Genomic DNA, 13756 nt, shown 5'->3' with positions numbered 1-13756 from the left:
CACTATGTTACCATCCTGCTTCCTCTTGCACAAAGAAGTTACAAGTTTTCTGTTGTTTGGTGTTTTTTTTTTTTTTTCTCCTAATGGTGCTTTCCCTACAGAACATCTTTGGAGAAGGGACAAAAGGATTTGCACCAATCCCTTCTATATGAATCAAATATTTATGCTATACCCTCTTCAAGCACTTTCATCTAGCAACCTATGGAATGTGATCTCCTGACCTTAACACTCAAGCATGTCTAAATCAGCTGCCCCTTGAGCTGTATTACAGACTACAGAGAATTTTTATACATTTGTATTACGGGCATATGAAAACCCTTGTGGCCCAGCTGTGGCATTCGGTGCTACAAAGCATACATTAGCCCAAAGTCGCTCAAGCATACTTCAAGAAAGAGCAATGCTTTGATTCTTCCACATTTATGGCACAACCTGATGTCACGTGTCACCGTAAATAGGCAGAATGATGAACCATGCTACCAGTGTATTAACCAGCCATCACAATGTAAATCTGTGTCATGCCAAACAATACCAAAACTACGAGGGGCCAGCGCCGCTGCAATCCCATGTCCCACTGTACGGCCCATTCTGCCGACTCCACACTGCCCATCTTCCTTTCTAAAGCCTCCAGCCTCCTCCCCAGGACAGGCAGTGCTGCCTGCAAAACATCTCCAGAATCAGAACGACAATGAGCTTGGGGGAAGACCAGGCACTCCTTTCCCCGTTCCTGGAAATCCTACCCCCTCCTCAAGAAAGCGCTAGAGCAGAAACAAATCATTCTGTGTTGTGTTTGTGGCTCCCAGGAACGTTTTAAGGACAGGGGTTAAGTTGCAAATAAGTTTCCTGGAGAAAAAGAGAGGGAGACCAAGTGCCCCAGATGAACCCGCAACTTCAACTATGGGACAAATTTTTCCAGGGTCAGCTCATGACCCTAATTCTAGAAGAGCAGTCACTGAGGTAACCCTGGTGAAAATCTGACCCAAAGATTTAACAGGGTCACGGTCTTGATGGTTGGGTTCATGTTTTTATATCAGCCCTGAAAAACCAACGCGATGCGGCCCATCACTTGCACAGGAGCAGCACAAGGGTGTAGGACAAGCCTGAGAAGATGATTCTTGTGTGCCCACCTTGATTTGGCAGAAAGGCTCAGTCCCCAGAAAGAGTCAAGGGTAGCAGAAAAAAGTGAGACAGCAGTGAAAACCTGCGCCACGTCCTCTCCCCCGAGATGGATCCTGGTCAGGCTCCTGGCCAGTCCCCTCGCTGGCTGTCACACCTCCACAGAGACTGAGGTGCCCTCAGTTCTCCTAGGGTCCATCAGCTCAGAACATGCTGACTTGCTGCCCTCCCTTTACGGGAGGAATGGGACACCTTTTCCACTCTGCCCTCCCTGCCAAAATCCCTCCAGAGGAGATGAAGGGGAAAAAAAAAAAAAAAAAAAAGAGGAGGGAAAAAAAAAAAAAAAGATGAACAAGGACCACAACAGAATTTAGCGTTTCCTGTATCATCTACAGGAAAAACCCACGCAGTGGGGAAGAGCATGATGTCAAGGCTGGTTTCACCACACAAACAGCCAGATCCTCCTGCTGGGGGATGCTACGCGTTTCCACAGGGAACGATATAATCCTGCCTGCAAAGAGGAGTCCTGCTACCAGCCACACCAAATTCCACAGGTCCTTCCCTTGCACAAAAGACTGGTAGCAATGAAACTGGCCGTGGGAAGTGGGTATGTGGGTACAGAGCTGGGGGAGAAGGAAAATTAGAGATTCACAGCGGTATTATCACTTGTAGAACAGCACACATTCAGCACTTGGCCCCTAGAGAAAGGAGTATGCTACAAAATATGTTTCCCTGCACAGAGACTGGGCCTCCATCCAGTTATTATGTGCACATGTCCCTGCTGCATTTTCAGTCTTACTTTTAAAAAAATCTCAAAACAAAGAAAACATATCCTCATACTCACTCTGTACAGTGCCAAGCATGTTCCTAGCCATGTTCAATAATCTGTTAAGGTGTGTTAATGATGGTTTCAACACTTTTGCACCTTGTGACACAGTAGTAAAGCACTTAAGGTAAAACAAATTCCAGTGTGAAACAAGAAATCTCAACTGATTGTGGAAGCCCTGTTTGCACACGTGCATACGTAAATGCACATACATGCTTCTCTGAAGCATGACGAGCAAAGACAATCCTGACACGTGGATTACAAGCACAATGACTGCGATTATTTTCTCAGAAGAATAGAGCACAAGAAACGCGGCTGCTTTCAAACACAGCCCAACACAAACCCACTTCGGTGACTTCCACAGAATTTTACTTTATCCAATTACACACAAGTACATCGCTATTAATTTTGGCTATTTACTGACAGTGATGAAATGGGTGGAGGAGTGGGTTTGGTTTTTTTTTTTGCAACAATTTTGCAAGATGAAGAGCAATCTTTAGAGGAGAGAGAAGTGATGGGCAAAAGCCAACAGAGAAGATAGCCAGTCTAACTCCCAGGTTTAGGCTGCAAGAATGAATGCTGAGTCCCTTGCGCCATGAGCACGTCTCTTACCTACTGATCTGCTGAAGACAAAAGAGTTTTCTTCTTTTCAGAAACTGGACACTTGTAGCTCGTTGGGTCAGTCACACAAAGCTTCCCTGCTGCCAAAGGTATTTTTTTTCCCCTCGGGTTTTTGTTGTTGTTTGGTTTTTTACCCCAGAGAGTAAAGGGCAAAACAGTGGATTCAGCAGGGCCAAAGGGTGGAATTCGAGACTTAACAGGCGAACTGCAGAGCTCTCTCTAAAAGATGTTGTATTTCAAGGCGCTTTCACTTGCAAATTCTTCTTCATCCTCAGTGTCAATAAATCTGGAGGGGGGGTAGTAAACTTTTTTAACTGCAGAAATAAACCGGACTCCAGAGAGAGGGGAAGGTGGTATCAACTGGATTTGTGGCTCCACTTTTTTTCTTTTATTAAAAATAAATATACTCTCAGACAGGCAATCAAGACAGACGGGGAAAAAAATCCAATACGGGCAGACAGGACCCGCCCGCAGTCCTCGGAAGGATAGCGGGACCACAGGATAGCGGCAGGATGAACAAAAAGAAGGGGTCCGCGTCCCGGCGGAGGTGGTCCGGGGCAGGCTCCGCTGTCAGCGGCGGCAGCGCCTACGGTCCCGGCAGGGAAGGGCGGCCCGCAGCATCGCGGCCAGGGAAGGGGGGGGAGGCTGCTCCGCTCCGCGCCGCCTTCTCCGCGGTTACCTGTGCGCAGCGGGGCGAGGCGAGCACGGAGGAGCCGCAGGGCCGGACGCGGGGCTGGGGCGGCAGCGGCCCCCGGCACACGCTCCCCGCGGCAGCGGGCTCACGCCGGCGCGCACAGGGCGGCGGGGCAGGGCCGGGCCGGGCAGCGCCGCTCCCTCCTCCGCCTCCTTCCGCCTCGCTCTGCGGCGCGGACGCCCCGCGGGCCGGCGCTCCGCCAGGGCGGGCAGGAAGCGGCCCGCCGGCCCCGCCCGGGGACCGCCCCCGCCCCGCCCCGCCGCGGGGCTGCCCCCGCCGCTATTGTGTGCGGGGCGGCGGCGTGGAAGCCGCTCCCGCCCCGGGAGAGCGGCGCTGGCCGCGCCCCGCCGGAGCCGGCGCCTTCGCAGAGCCGCTGCCGCCGGCCCGCAGGAGCGAGCTCCGGGCGGCCCTGGGAAGCGGCGGAGCTCCCGGCGGCAGGCAGGGCTCCGGCGGGGAGCGCGCCCCGCCGTGCTGCCTGGCCGCCAAGCGCCGAGGAGCTGCGGCCGCCTTACCCGTGAACGTGCGAGTGCGCGTTTGGGCCCGCTCAGCCCGGCAAGCAGCCCGCAGCGCGGCACAGAGGGGCTACAGGGACCCCCTGGGACCAGTCGCTCGGCCACCTGCGGAGGCGTTGGCAGGAGCTAGCCCGAGGTCTCAAAGCCATTCCAGTCGGCCAGCGGAGTTAAACGGGCTTACACCAATGGACAACACACCCACTTTTTGCTGGCCAGATGCTGAACATAATTGAAAGCGTGGCAGGAACTGATTGTGACTGACTGCATATAAGCAGGACATTAAAGGAGTTCCCTGCATATAATGTTCTGCTTAAAACAAAAATATGCATCACGTAGCCTTCCAAGGCTCAGTCTATCATAACAGTAAACATCCACAGACCTCTGCTACTCTGCCACATCTAATGGCTGGTGTGGAAAGAGGAGATGGAAAAAGACTTCAGTGTTTTCCCCAAATGCAACCATGACTTTGCTGTGTTTCATCATTTCACCGCATGATAAAAGATGGCAGCCGCATTCAGAGATGGTTTTTGCTGAAGGCTTTAGCGCCTGGAATCACACTGTAGAATTTCAACTTAAAAAATAGTTTGGCTTTAAACGTGTAACACAACCTCTTAAAGAAAAGCATGAACTCACCACCTTTCAAAGGAGGACAGTGAAAGGATCATAAAATGCTGACAAAAGAAAGAGAGGTTTAAGTCGGTCTCCCTGTTTTGGAAGATCTAACAGCCCTTGGTAATGGCAATAACACAGTCATCTCCACAGTGGTACCAACCTCTGTATCAGAGAGGCAAAGCTCTTGTTCTGAAATGGGGTAAGCAACTTCAACTGCTCCTAGCCTGATGCCTGTAATCAGGGCAAATCCCCAGTCTAAACAAGGCCCGAGATAACAGACCGGCCCTTCAATCCCTGCATATTTGTGTACAAACAATGGTACCTTGCCTTTCTCACAATTCACCTCCTCCTCTGGCTTTTGCATACAATGCACTCAAATCCTCCCCCTGTGAGGTCACTCCTGTCCGTGAACTCCAAGTGACAGCTTCTGCTTGTCTCCCGACTCACGTTCACCAGCTTGTCATTTCAAGAAAGAGCAAAACAAAAAGTGAGAGAAGCTGTCACGGTGTGTCCACAGCTGACTTAATACACTAAGGCCTGACCATGCAAATATTAAGCCCGTTAAGTAGTCCCAGTTAGGTACGGTTTGGCCGTAAGATGACACCAGTTTCCAAAAGTACTAAATGTGCAAAAACTGGCCACATGTCAAATTCTGGCACTGTGAAACTTGGCCTACTGGAGTTCATTAGGGCACTTCGTGTGAGAAGACATAACATGATTCAGCCATTTACCTTTTAATTGCTCTAAGCAAACAAATCCTTTCGAACATTCCCAACTCTTAATATTGAAAAGAAAGATCTGGAAAAAAATTCAGGAAGTCAAATTTCAGAAATCCCAAATGCAGCATATATAAACATCTTTTTTTTTCCCCTTGTAAATGACATTCATTCAGTGGAACAAATGTAGAAACACATGTAAACAGATCATCAACATCCCCTAACCTTACAGTTTGCAAACGTAATTAAAAAAAAAGAGACAATGCAGAGCAAGCTAATGAAGCACATATTTGCTAGATGCTGTGGGGTGGAACGGTAGGGAAAATACATAGCTACAGCAAGTTAGAGTTACAAACTATTCTTCAATCACACATCCTGTTTCCCTCCCACATGCTAAAAGAAAATAGTGGGGAGTAAAGAGAGAAGGTAGAGTCATCAGGAAAGTAAAAATATTGCTTAATGCAGACACTGAAAAGCAGCTAGCCTTGCCCAAGGCATATTAACCTCAACTCATCTGCCGCTGTTTATTCTACAGAGCGCTAGCACTGCTCATGTTTCATGTTTAACCCACACAATTGGAGATAGCAGCTTTATCGGAACTGGAAAAGAACAAAGATGCATGAAATCCACATTCTCTTCCTTAAAATAGTCTCCCCCTGCATCCTCCCTTCACCCAGCTCCCCGCCCAGCCCAGTCCTCAGGAGCTGCAGCACACATCTGAACGGCTGCCAGTGGAGGAAGCGAGCAGTTTCCATACACACATCACGCCACAATGTGGGAATTCAGGAAACAACACACGAAAGGGGTTCCTAATAACTGTTCCAGCGTACTCGGGCCAATTTATGCAATCGTACAAAGGTCACAATAGATGTGTTAAAAAGCACAAAAGATAAAGGCCACAACAGCAACTAGTTCAAAGTAGGAAAATAAATCTCAGGCTTACGAAGCGTTTGGATGATCTGGAATTGCTCCACCTACAATTTTTTAAGAGGTTGTCCTTCACATTCTTTAAAATTCCTCCATCTTACAAGTTCCTCCCTCCAGGAATCGCTGTAACTGTGCCGTCCTTTGTCCACAGCAGCTGGAGCTCAGGAAGCTGCTGATATTATCCCTCATGTACAGAGAGAAATCACCGCTCAGTCCTGCGTCCATTCAGTGCAGCTGAGAGGGGTGCAAATTAATTTCCATGGATCTCTGATCTCGGGCCAGTTTAACAGCGCTTTTCTTCTTGCACATAAAAATAAACTCTTAACAGTGCTCAGAAGTGCCATTTAGCTCTTGGGGCCAGACAGTACATCCCACCACCACCACCACAGCTGGGGGCTCTTTCTCTAATCTGTAGGTACGCTGTTGGGTGAAATAACGGCCCTACCATAAACAAACAGTAATGCAAGCAACAGTAACAAAGACTAAGAAGAGGAGATGAGGCCAAGTTACTAGGTAAGCAGGAGCAAGGAATAGGTAATTCTGGTAAGGGAGATTATCTTTCTTGCCATAGAAGCCCAATAGTTTGACAGATGTATTTATTGAAGAAAAGGAAGTAAATGAGCAAATACATTAGGGGATACAGATAAAAAAAAAGATTAGAAGATTTCAAAACTGCGTAAGAATCACAAGAAATGTGTGAGTTCAGTCTAGACTTGTAGAGCCTCTGAGAGTCACAGGCCGCAGGACCTGCCTTGCTGCCCGCACGTTTGGTGAACCTGGATGTACAGCCCCACTACAGCATTGCAGCCTTTGCTGCCATTTTACCAGCAGGCTGGACAGCACACAGGGCCTTCAGGGTGGTCATGGCCATTTTTAGGCTGTGGTTAGAGGATTTGATGTTGCTGCTATATCCAGCCCCGAGCTGTTAACAAACCCTGAAAGGTTCCCTCACGTCCTGCCATTGGGTATGGCTGGAGACCAGCTATGATTTCTGAAGAGAAACAAAATCAATCTGACTGACATGAGACCAAGGCATGGATTATGTGTAAAAATCAGTTACCATTTACCAACAGATGGTAACGACTGGTATTCATAGACCAGCAACACCAGAAATTACATGCACAGAATGGCTAGAAGAATTCTACTTTTCAAAACACAAGACCAAGAATAGTTATACACTATGTATTCCTCTGTCCTTGGCTACGTAATTGTTGTGTCTTTCTACACAAGTTTGTTATTCTACCAATTCTATATAATAAAACTTTAATGACCACATAACTTCTGGGATGGAGGTAATTGCTACAGAGGCTTTTGCATAGCCAACTTCATGTTCTGTCTATATTGTGATTTACACTGCAACGTGGCTCCTGCTCGTCTAAGGTTTTGTATGCTACTGCCTGTGAAGATTTTTAAAAGTCAGTCTGGATGGTACCTCTACTGGAGTGTAACTCAAGTTCAGTGTGATTCCTTGGGTGAAGAAAGGGGAGGGCGAGAAAAGAAACAGCTTACTGCAGTGAAATGCAATATAGAGGTCAGCAGTGATGTGTCACCCATGAGGTGATTGATCAGGTACCACCTGTAAAGAGAATTATTCTAACTGTTGAACCTTGGCCCCTTTTTATGCAGCATTTCGGAAGAAAGCTGTGTAACCAGAAGAGTGATGACCAACTGCCAACTATGGAAAAACAAATTAAATGTTTCAGCTTCGCTCTAAACGCATTCACACTCCAGTCCTCTAGACTTGAATGTAGTTTTGGCAAAGTAAGGACAGCAGGGTTATTGTGGACAAAGGGATTTCCTTACAACACAGCATTCTTCTCCCAAAGAAGGACCTGTAAGCCTTTAACTGATGTCTATTGTATGTTAACAACCTTGATGTACGAAAGTTGACCATGTCCCTTGTTTCTCTGCACTCTTGGTTCTCACGCCTCTTTAAAAAAAGATGTCTCTTCAAAATCTGCCAAAATTAATTTAAAGACCCTCTCAGCTTTCAATGGATTTGGATCAGAGTGAACTGTAAGAGTGAGGCACAGAGGCCCTGCACTTCACAGTCTTTGTTTGCTCTCGATGACTAAAGAATGTATGAAATCACAAGAGCACAAGATCTACAGCAGGTTCTGCAGCAAAAACACAGATTTGATCATCCTGATATTTCAATGACCATAAAGATTGAGAGGAAAACCATGGCTGATTCGAACCCCAAAAGCCTAACCTCTTCAAAGTCTCCAGGACTTACAATGATGCAACTGTAGTGATAAATAAGATGGGGACGGGGGAGAGGGGGTGCTTTTTGATTTAAATCTTTTGCAACACATTTTTAATATTGATGTCAGAATCAGACTCAGAGCTGAGAAATGAAAGAGATCCAACCAAAAGTAATCTTTGGCTGGAAGCAACTTTCCATTGCCTGGGAAGGTTAAAAGCATGGTCTCAGTGAAACAATGAGACCACATTGTTTAGCACCACATAGATGCTAGAGCTTTACTAATTGTGGGAGCAGGGCTATCTTCCCCCACTACATAGAAGCTGTACTGAATAGTAAACAGATTATTTTGAACATGAAATTAAAGAAGAGAAATGAGAGCAGAAATAATGTTATGTACAAAAAAGGTCACATGAATTGGAACAAAATATATGAAATTCTGTTAAATAATTGCTTCAGCAAGTGGCAATTTTTCTGAGCACATAGTTGTGCTCCTAAAAGCAATCTTTCTCCTGCAGTAAGCTACAAGAAGATTGATAATTAGAGACAGCAAGATATCAAGTTATAGGTAATTGATTAACATTTCATTTTCACAGAAATGAAAAACTAAAAATAGAAGTATGGAACAAAGTCCGATTAGATTTTACAATCAGCTTCAGAAGCTGCTGCCACATTCTGGAAGAGCACCAGCACTCTCTGCTGGTGATCTTTGTTCAGTAGTTATCTAGAGGGAAAATGAGGAATTGAAAATGCTTTTGGTTTTGATATGGAATGCCATTTTTGTTTTAAATGGGTGATTAATTAGATCCCTATCAATTTAGAAAACAGCAACTCTAGGAGCTACTTATGTTTTTGGAAACAATAGTGTCATGACTAAGACGTGTATTTACTATTGGCCATCATCACTCACTGGAATAAATTCCACTGTCGCAAATAAACATCTGATGTTTAATGCTTCTCTCTGCAGAAAGCACTTCTGCAGTGCTGCAGCACAACGACAAGCCAGTGTGAGAAGTTCCCATGATGCCAAATCCCTCGGCTCCACCCTGACCTTCCACCAGTTTTAGAGCTATGCCAAGAAAAACAGCTCTTCTTCAAAAAGCCCTAGTATAGCACCAACATCTTCCCCTACAGTAGTCGCAGTGGAAAAGCTACTGTGTTTTAATCAAAGCAAACCTGCTTCCAGCCCTGTCTCTGTTCCACCCTTTGCCAGGAAGCTGGAAAAGCTCAGACACTCTCTCCCCAGCATGCACCCAAGCCTTGTCCACACCCCTCGTGGATTTACTTTACCGCATCTGAGCCAGAGACTGCACAGGGACAAACAGATCAGGAGCAAAAAAAAAAAAAACCCCACACAAAACAAAACAAAGCCAAGTACCTAAGTGACAGCTGTCCCAGTTTCCAAACTACGCACGGATCAGGCATCAGTAAGAAGGGTTAAAGACCAGCAAATTGAATCCATGTGCAGCTCATGGAAGTGTGGGAAACAAAAGAGACAATGTGAGTTAAGGACAGAGTATTCATTAGCAAAGGGCTCAAGTTTCTTGGCTTTTGCCAGTCTGCTTCCCAATGGCCATTTTTCAAGGTAGCTTTTTGTTCTTTAGTTTTGAACATAGTCCTGGAAAGACATTATGCTCTTTCTTAGCTAACGAACTAAAGCTCAGTACATGTTGAACTGCTTAAAATAATTTGTCTTTTTAATTCCCTAAGGGAAAAAAGGGAGAACAATGTCAGAGATGGGTTTTTTCTGCTGGGCTACAGTGGACTTTGGATCAGAGCTTTATATGACATATCTGACCCAAAGCCCTCAAACACTTTCAAAAATACTCATTTACATTATGGTATTAAATACAGAAATAAATCCAGTGTTTAAAAAAAAAAAAGTACTCGAGACTTCATAATGCAGCTTTATCAATTTGAGTGAGAGTAAAGCCATTACCAGAGAATGGCTGCCAAGCTCTGTGCTGCTGGGACTGGACCTGCCATCCCTCCCTTCCAGTGGCTGCAAGGCACTCAGCAACCTGTTAATGAGGACGGCTTCAAAGTCTTTGGGATGCTGAGGAGAGTCAGTTTACAGCAGCAACATTAGGTTGAAGAAAGGGGTCCCAGTCATTCACAGGGAGAGGCCTGGGGTCTCCAGTTTTTCCACTTCAGGAGCATGGTCGACCCTCATATCAGGTGGAGCATGTAGCCGTGGCTGAATTAAATGACATGGGTGCGTGAGCGATACCAGTGAGGGCCCAGTGCTCCCAAAGCCCTGGGTCTATAGGTAGGTCTATACCCCTCCATCATATGGGAGACATCCAGAGCAAGACTGCAAATCCCCCGGTGCCTAGGGCCAGTATTTTGAAAGCGGCTCCATATCTGGTAGGACTTAAATACCGCCTTAGGATCTGCTTCATAAGGTCTCTACATATAAGCAGAGTCTTGAAAATCTAACTGTTGCTTCTTCAGAAAAATCTGAATTTCGGTAATCGTGGGGCTTAGACGGGAACTGATTTGCTGCTCAGTCAAGAAAGAACAGCAATTTGGGTCAAGTTCTGGGAAAATGAGTTAAACTAGCGGATGGGAAATTGAAACCCAGGGTCTATTTCACTGTTTCAGTCAGTAGATATCTGTATATTAAGTGTAGCAAGATACACAGCGTTTTACTTTGACTATTTTACTTTTGAGGTAAAAAAATGGGAAGAACAGCTCCTGAATTAGAGAAACAGCTAAGAGCCCTAAAAGGAACACACACAGAGGTAAAAATAACTGAGTTTTAACATAGCCGTAAGTCAAAATTGGAAATAATTGTTCTAATGCATTCTGCTCCTGACAAATCTCAACTTCAGAAGAGCTTCATATCCGCAGTGTCCCAAAGAACTTTTAAGCATTCAGGGATCACCGACACTTGGCTGAGTAGGACAGAGTGACAGCCAAGTGCCAAGCACAGCGCTCCAAAACACTGCATGAGGAACAGAGATTTCTGCTTAAGGGATCAGAGCAAGTTTCCTCTTGTAGAAAAGGACAAAAGGTTTCAAACCTGAAGTTTTCTACTTTTCAAGGAAGTTAATATTTCGGACATGACAGGACCTAGGAAGCGATCACTGATCTACAAGGAATGAGAAGATGCTAAAAGCCTTGAGGACTTGAGTAACTATAGGAAATTAACATGATTGGTTTTTTTAAATATTATTAACTATACATGCCAGACTGCTCCTAAATACTCCCTTCCCACATTCATACCCACACCTTTACCTTCATACCATACAAATTCCGTATTCAGCTCTGTCCCTTGATCATTAATGCAGACTCCTAAGCTTCAGACTTCAAAGAAAAGCACGCGTTAAAGAGTCACAGGCACAGGACTGGAACAGCGTCAAAGCCTCCCTGTGCAGGAACCTCAATCTTCTGTTTGACTTCACTGTACAAATATCTCCTTCTATCAAGACGAAATTCGATGATTTATGTAGGGCTTCCCACTGATTAAGTTAATAAGGGAACCCAACGGTGCCTCATCTCCTTCCGCCTTCCAAACACTGGTAAATGAAAGGAAATGGGAATGTCTCCTGGGGTAAGGGAAAGACGTGAGTGCTCTACAAATGTGCAAGGGAAGAAACCAAAGGCTTCATTGTGTGGATATGCACTTCTCCAGGAGCCCTCTTCCCTTCTCCTCCCTCCCATAACTGGCATATGATAATGTTCTTAGGGAAACTTGGTGCAACTGCAAAGCCTCACCCACATCACACTGACTGTCACCTACAATGGTGGTGCTTTAGTTTTCTTCCTGCTTTTTCTTTTATATTTTCTCTTCCTTTGTCTCTCCCCCCTTTCTTCTGTTCTCACCCTCCCTCTTTCTTCTGTTCTCACCCTCCCTCTTTCTGCTGCTCAAAATGTCTGCACTCCCTGCTTCCTTATTTCTGTAGGTTCCCTTCTGTCATTTGTAGTACATTTCCAGTACCGCCAGCATTACTCGGAGCTCCAGTCATGCCTTACTAGTCAAAGCTTCCAGCATATGAGACTGAATTACAGTTTAACACAATACAAATGAAGAAGTTATGGCACAGATAGATCAAGATACAGGTCTCTCCAAGACCCTAAGGGACTTAGGGACTCATTTTAATTTAACTTGCAATCAACATCACTTTGAGTTACATTTGAAAATTACACCAGCATTCCCTGGCCAAGATTAAGCCTCATCACAAGACAGTCAGAAAGGCAGTCTGGCCTTTTTCAGCTTTATTTGTAGCAGCTCATATATCGCCAGCTTTCAAGGAAATTACCCGGCACCAAACTAACACAGGTGCAGTTTCTTTAGTGGTAAGAAAGCTGCTATAGGTCAGCAGATTCAGGCGTTTTTGTTGACAAGATGGTCTACACTTGCTCTAAGCTAGGTTAGACATTACAACGGTAAAGTGTGAGAAGCTGCTGTAGATACACAAGCTTCAAAGTGCCTTCATCAGCCTTATGTTCCCTCATAAAACATTGGGCTAAAGTGACACTACTGATGGTAGATGGTGTTACGGAGCAATGATTTACTTACTGAGAAGGTAAATTATAAAGCCAAACTCTGAAATTTCTCTCCCTAATGAGAACGTTGCAATTAGGTCATTGCTGAGCACTGCGTAACCACAAATCGGAGCCAAAACATTCCCACAGAATAAGTAATATGTGAGAGCAGGTATTTGGAATGAGAACAAGGATTTCATCCACGTAGCCCTACTGCTGAATTATGTAGCTAAACAGCGGTCCTGAGATAGTCAGCTCCCAGTGGGAACATGCAGGTGTCAGGATACACAGATGCAGTTTAGCACTAGCAATCTAGAGCCTAAACTCCCAAACATGAAAGTTCATGTCCAACTTTGATGAAATTTGACAAGGCGTTCAGAGGAAGTTTCAGGGTCAGAATTCTATTTAGGTCATGTATGAACTGGATCCAGGCCACAACCTTCTTTGTATCTTCTGGACTCCAGTTTGAACACTGTTTCTAATTGCCAATAACTATTTCTGGTAAAAAACTAAATTAGTCTTCTGCCTAACCTTGCTCAGTTCAGGCTGTACATTTTGCTATGCCTCCAAACACAAGACCTTTACTCAAACAACAAGACTAACAGGAGAACACTCTCCAGGCTGCTTTTGGTCACTGAAACTCCCTGACCCTCTCACTCCCTTGGGTCCTGCACAGGCACGTGGAAGTACCTGCTGTGGGGGCAGACAGGTCAGGAGAGTGAAGATTTGCAGGTTAATGGAATACCATTCTGATCAGGAAGATTAGGTTACAAGGACGTGCCTTTGAAGTCAGTGTGGCAATTTGGTTTACAACTGGGGATTTCTTTTAATTAGATTATACTCTTAATTATTTACAACCTATATTAGCTGCAGAAGCTACCCAAAACCTAAGCCTTAAGTATAATTGGAATAATCATATTTTCACCTCTTTTGTAAAGCACCTTGAGCCTTACTGATGAGAAATGCTACAACAGGATTAGATGCTTAATGAAAAATTATCATTAAGAAGTGGAATAAAAATTAAAAGTGGACCAAAGTGGA

The sequence above is a fragment of the Phaethon aethereus genome (assembly GCF_964289735.1).
Source record: "Phaethon aethereus genome assembly, chromosome: 10".
NCBI lineage: Eukaryota > Metazoa > Chordata > Aves > Phaethontiformes > Phaethontidae > Phaethon > Phaethon aethereus.
This window is presented reverse-complemented; position numbering follows the sequence as displayed.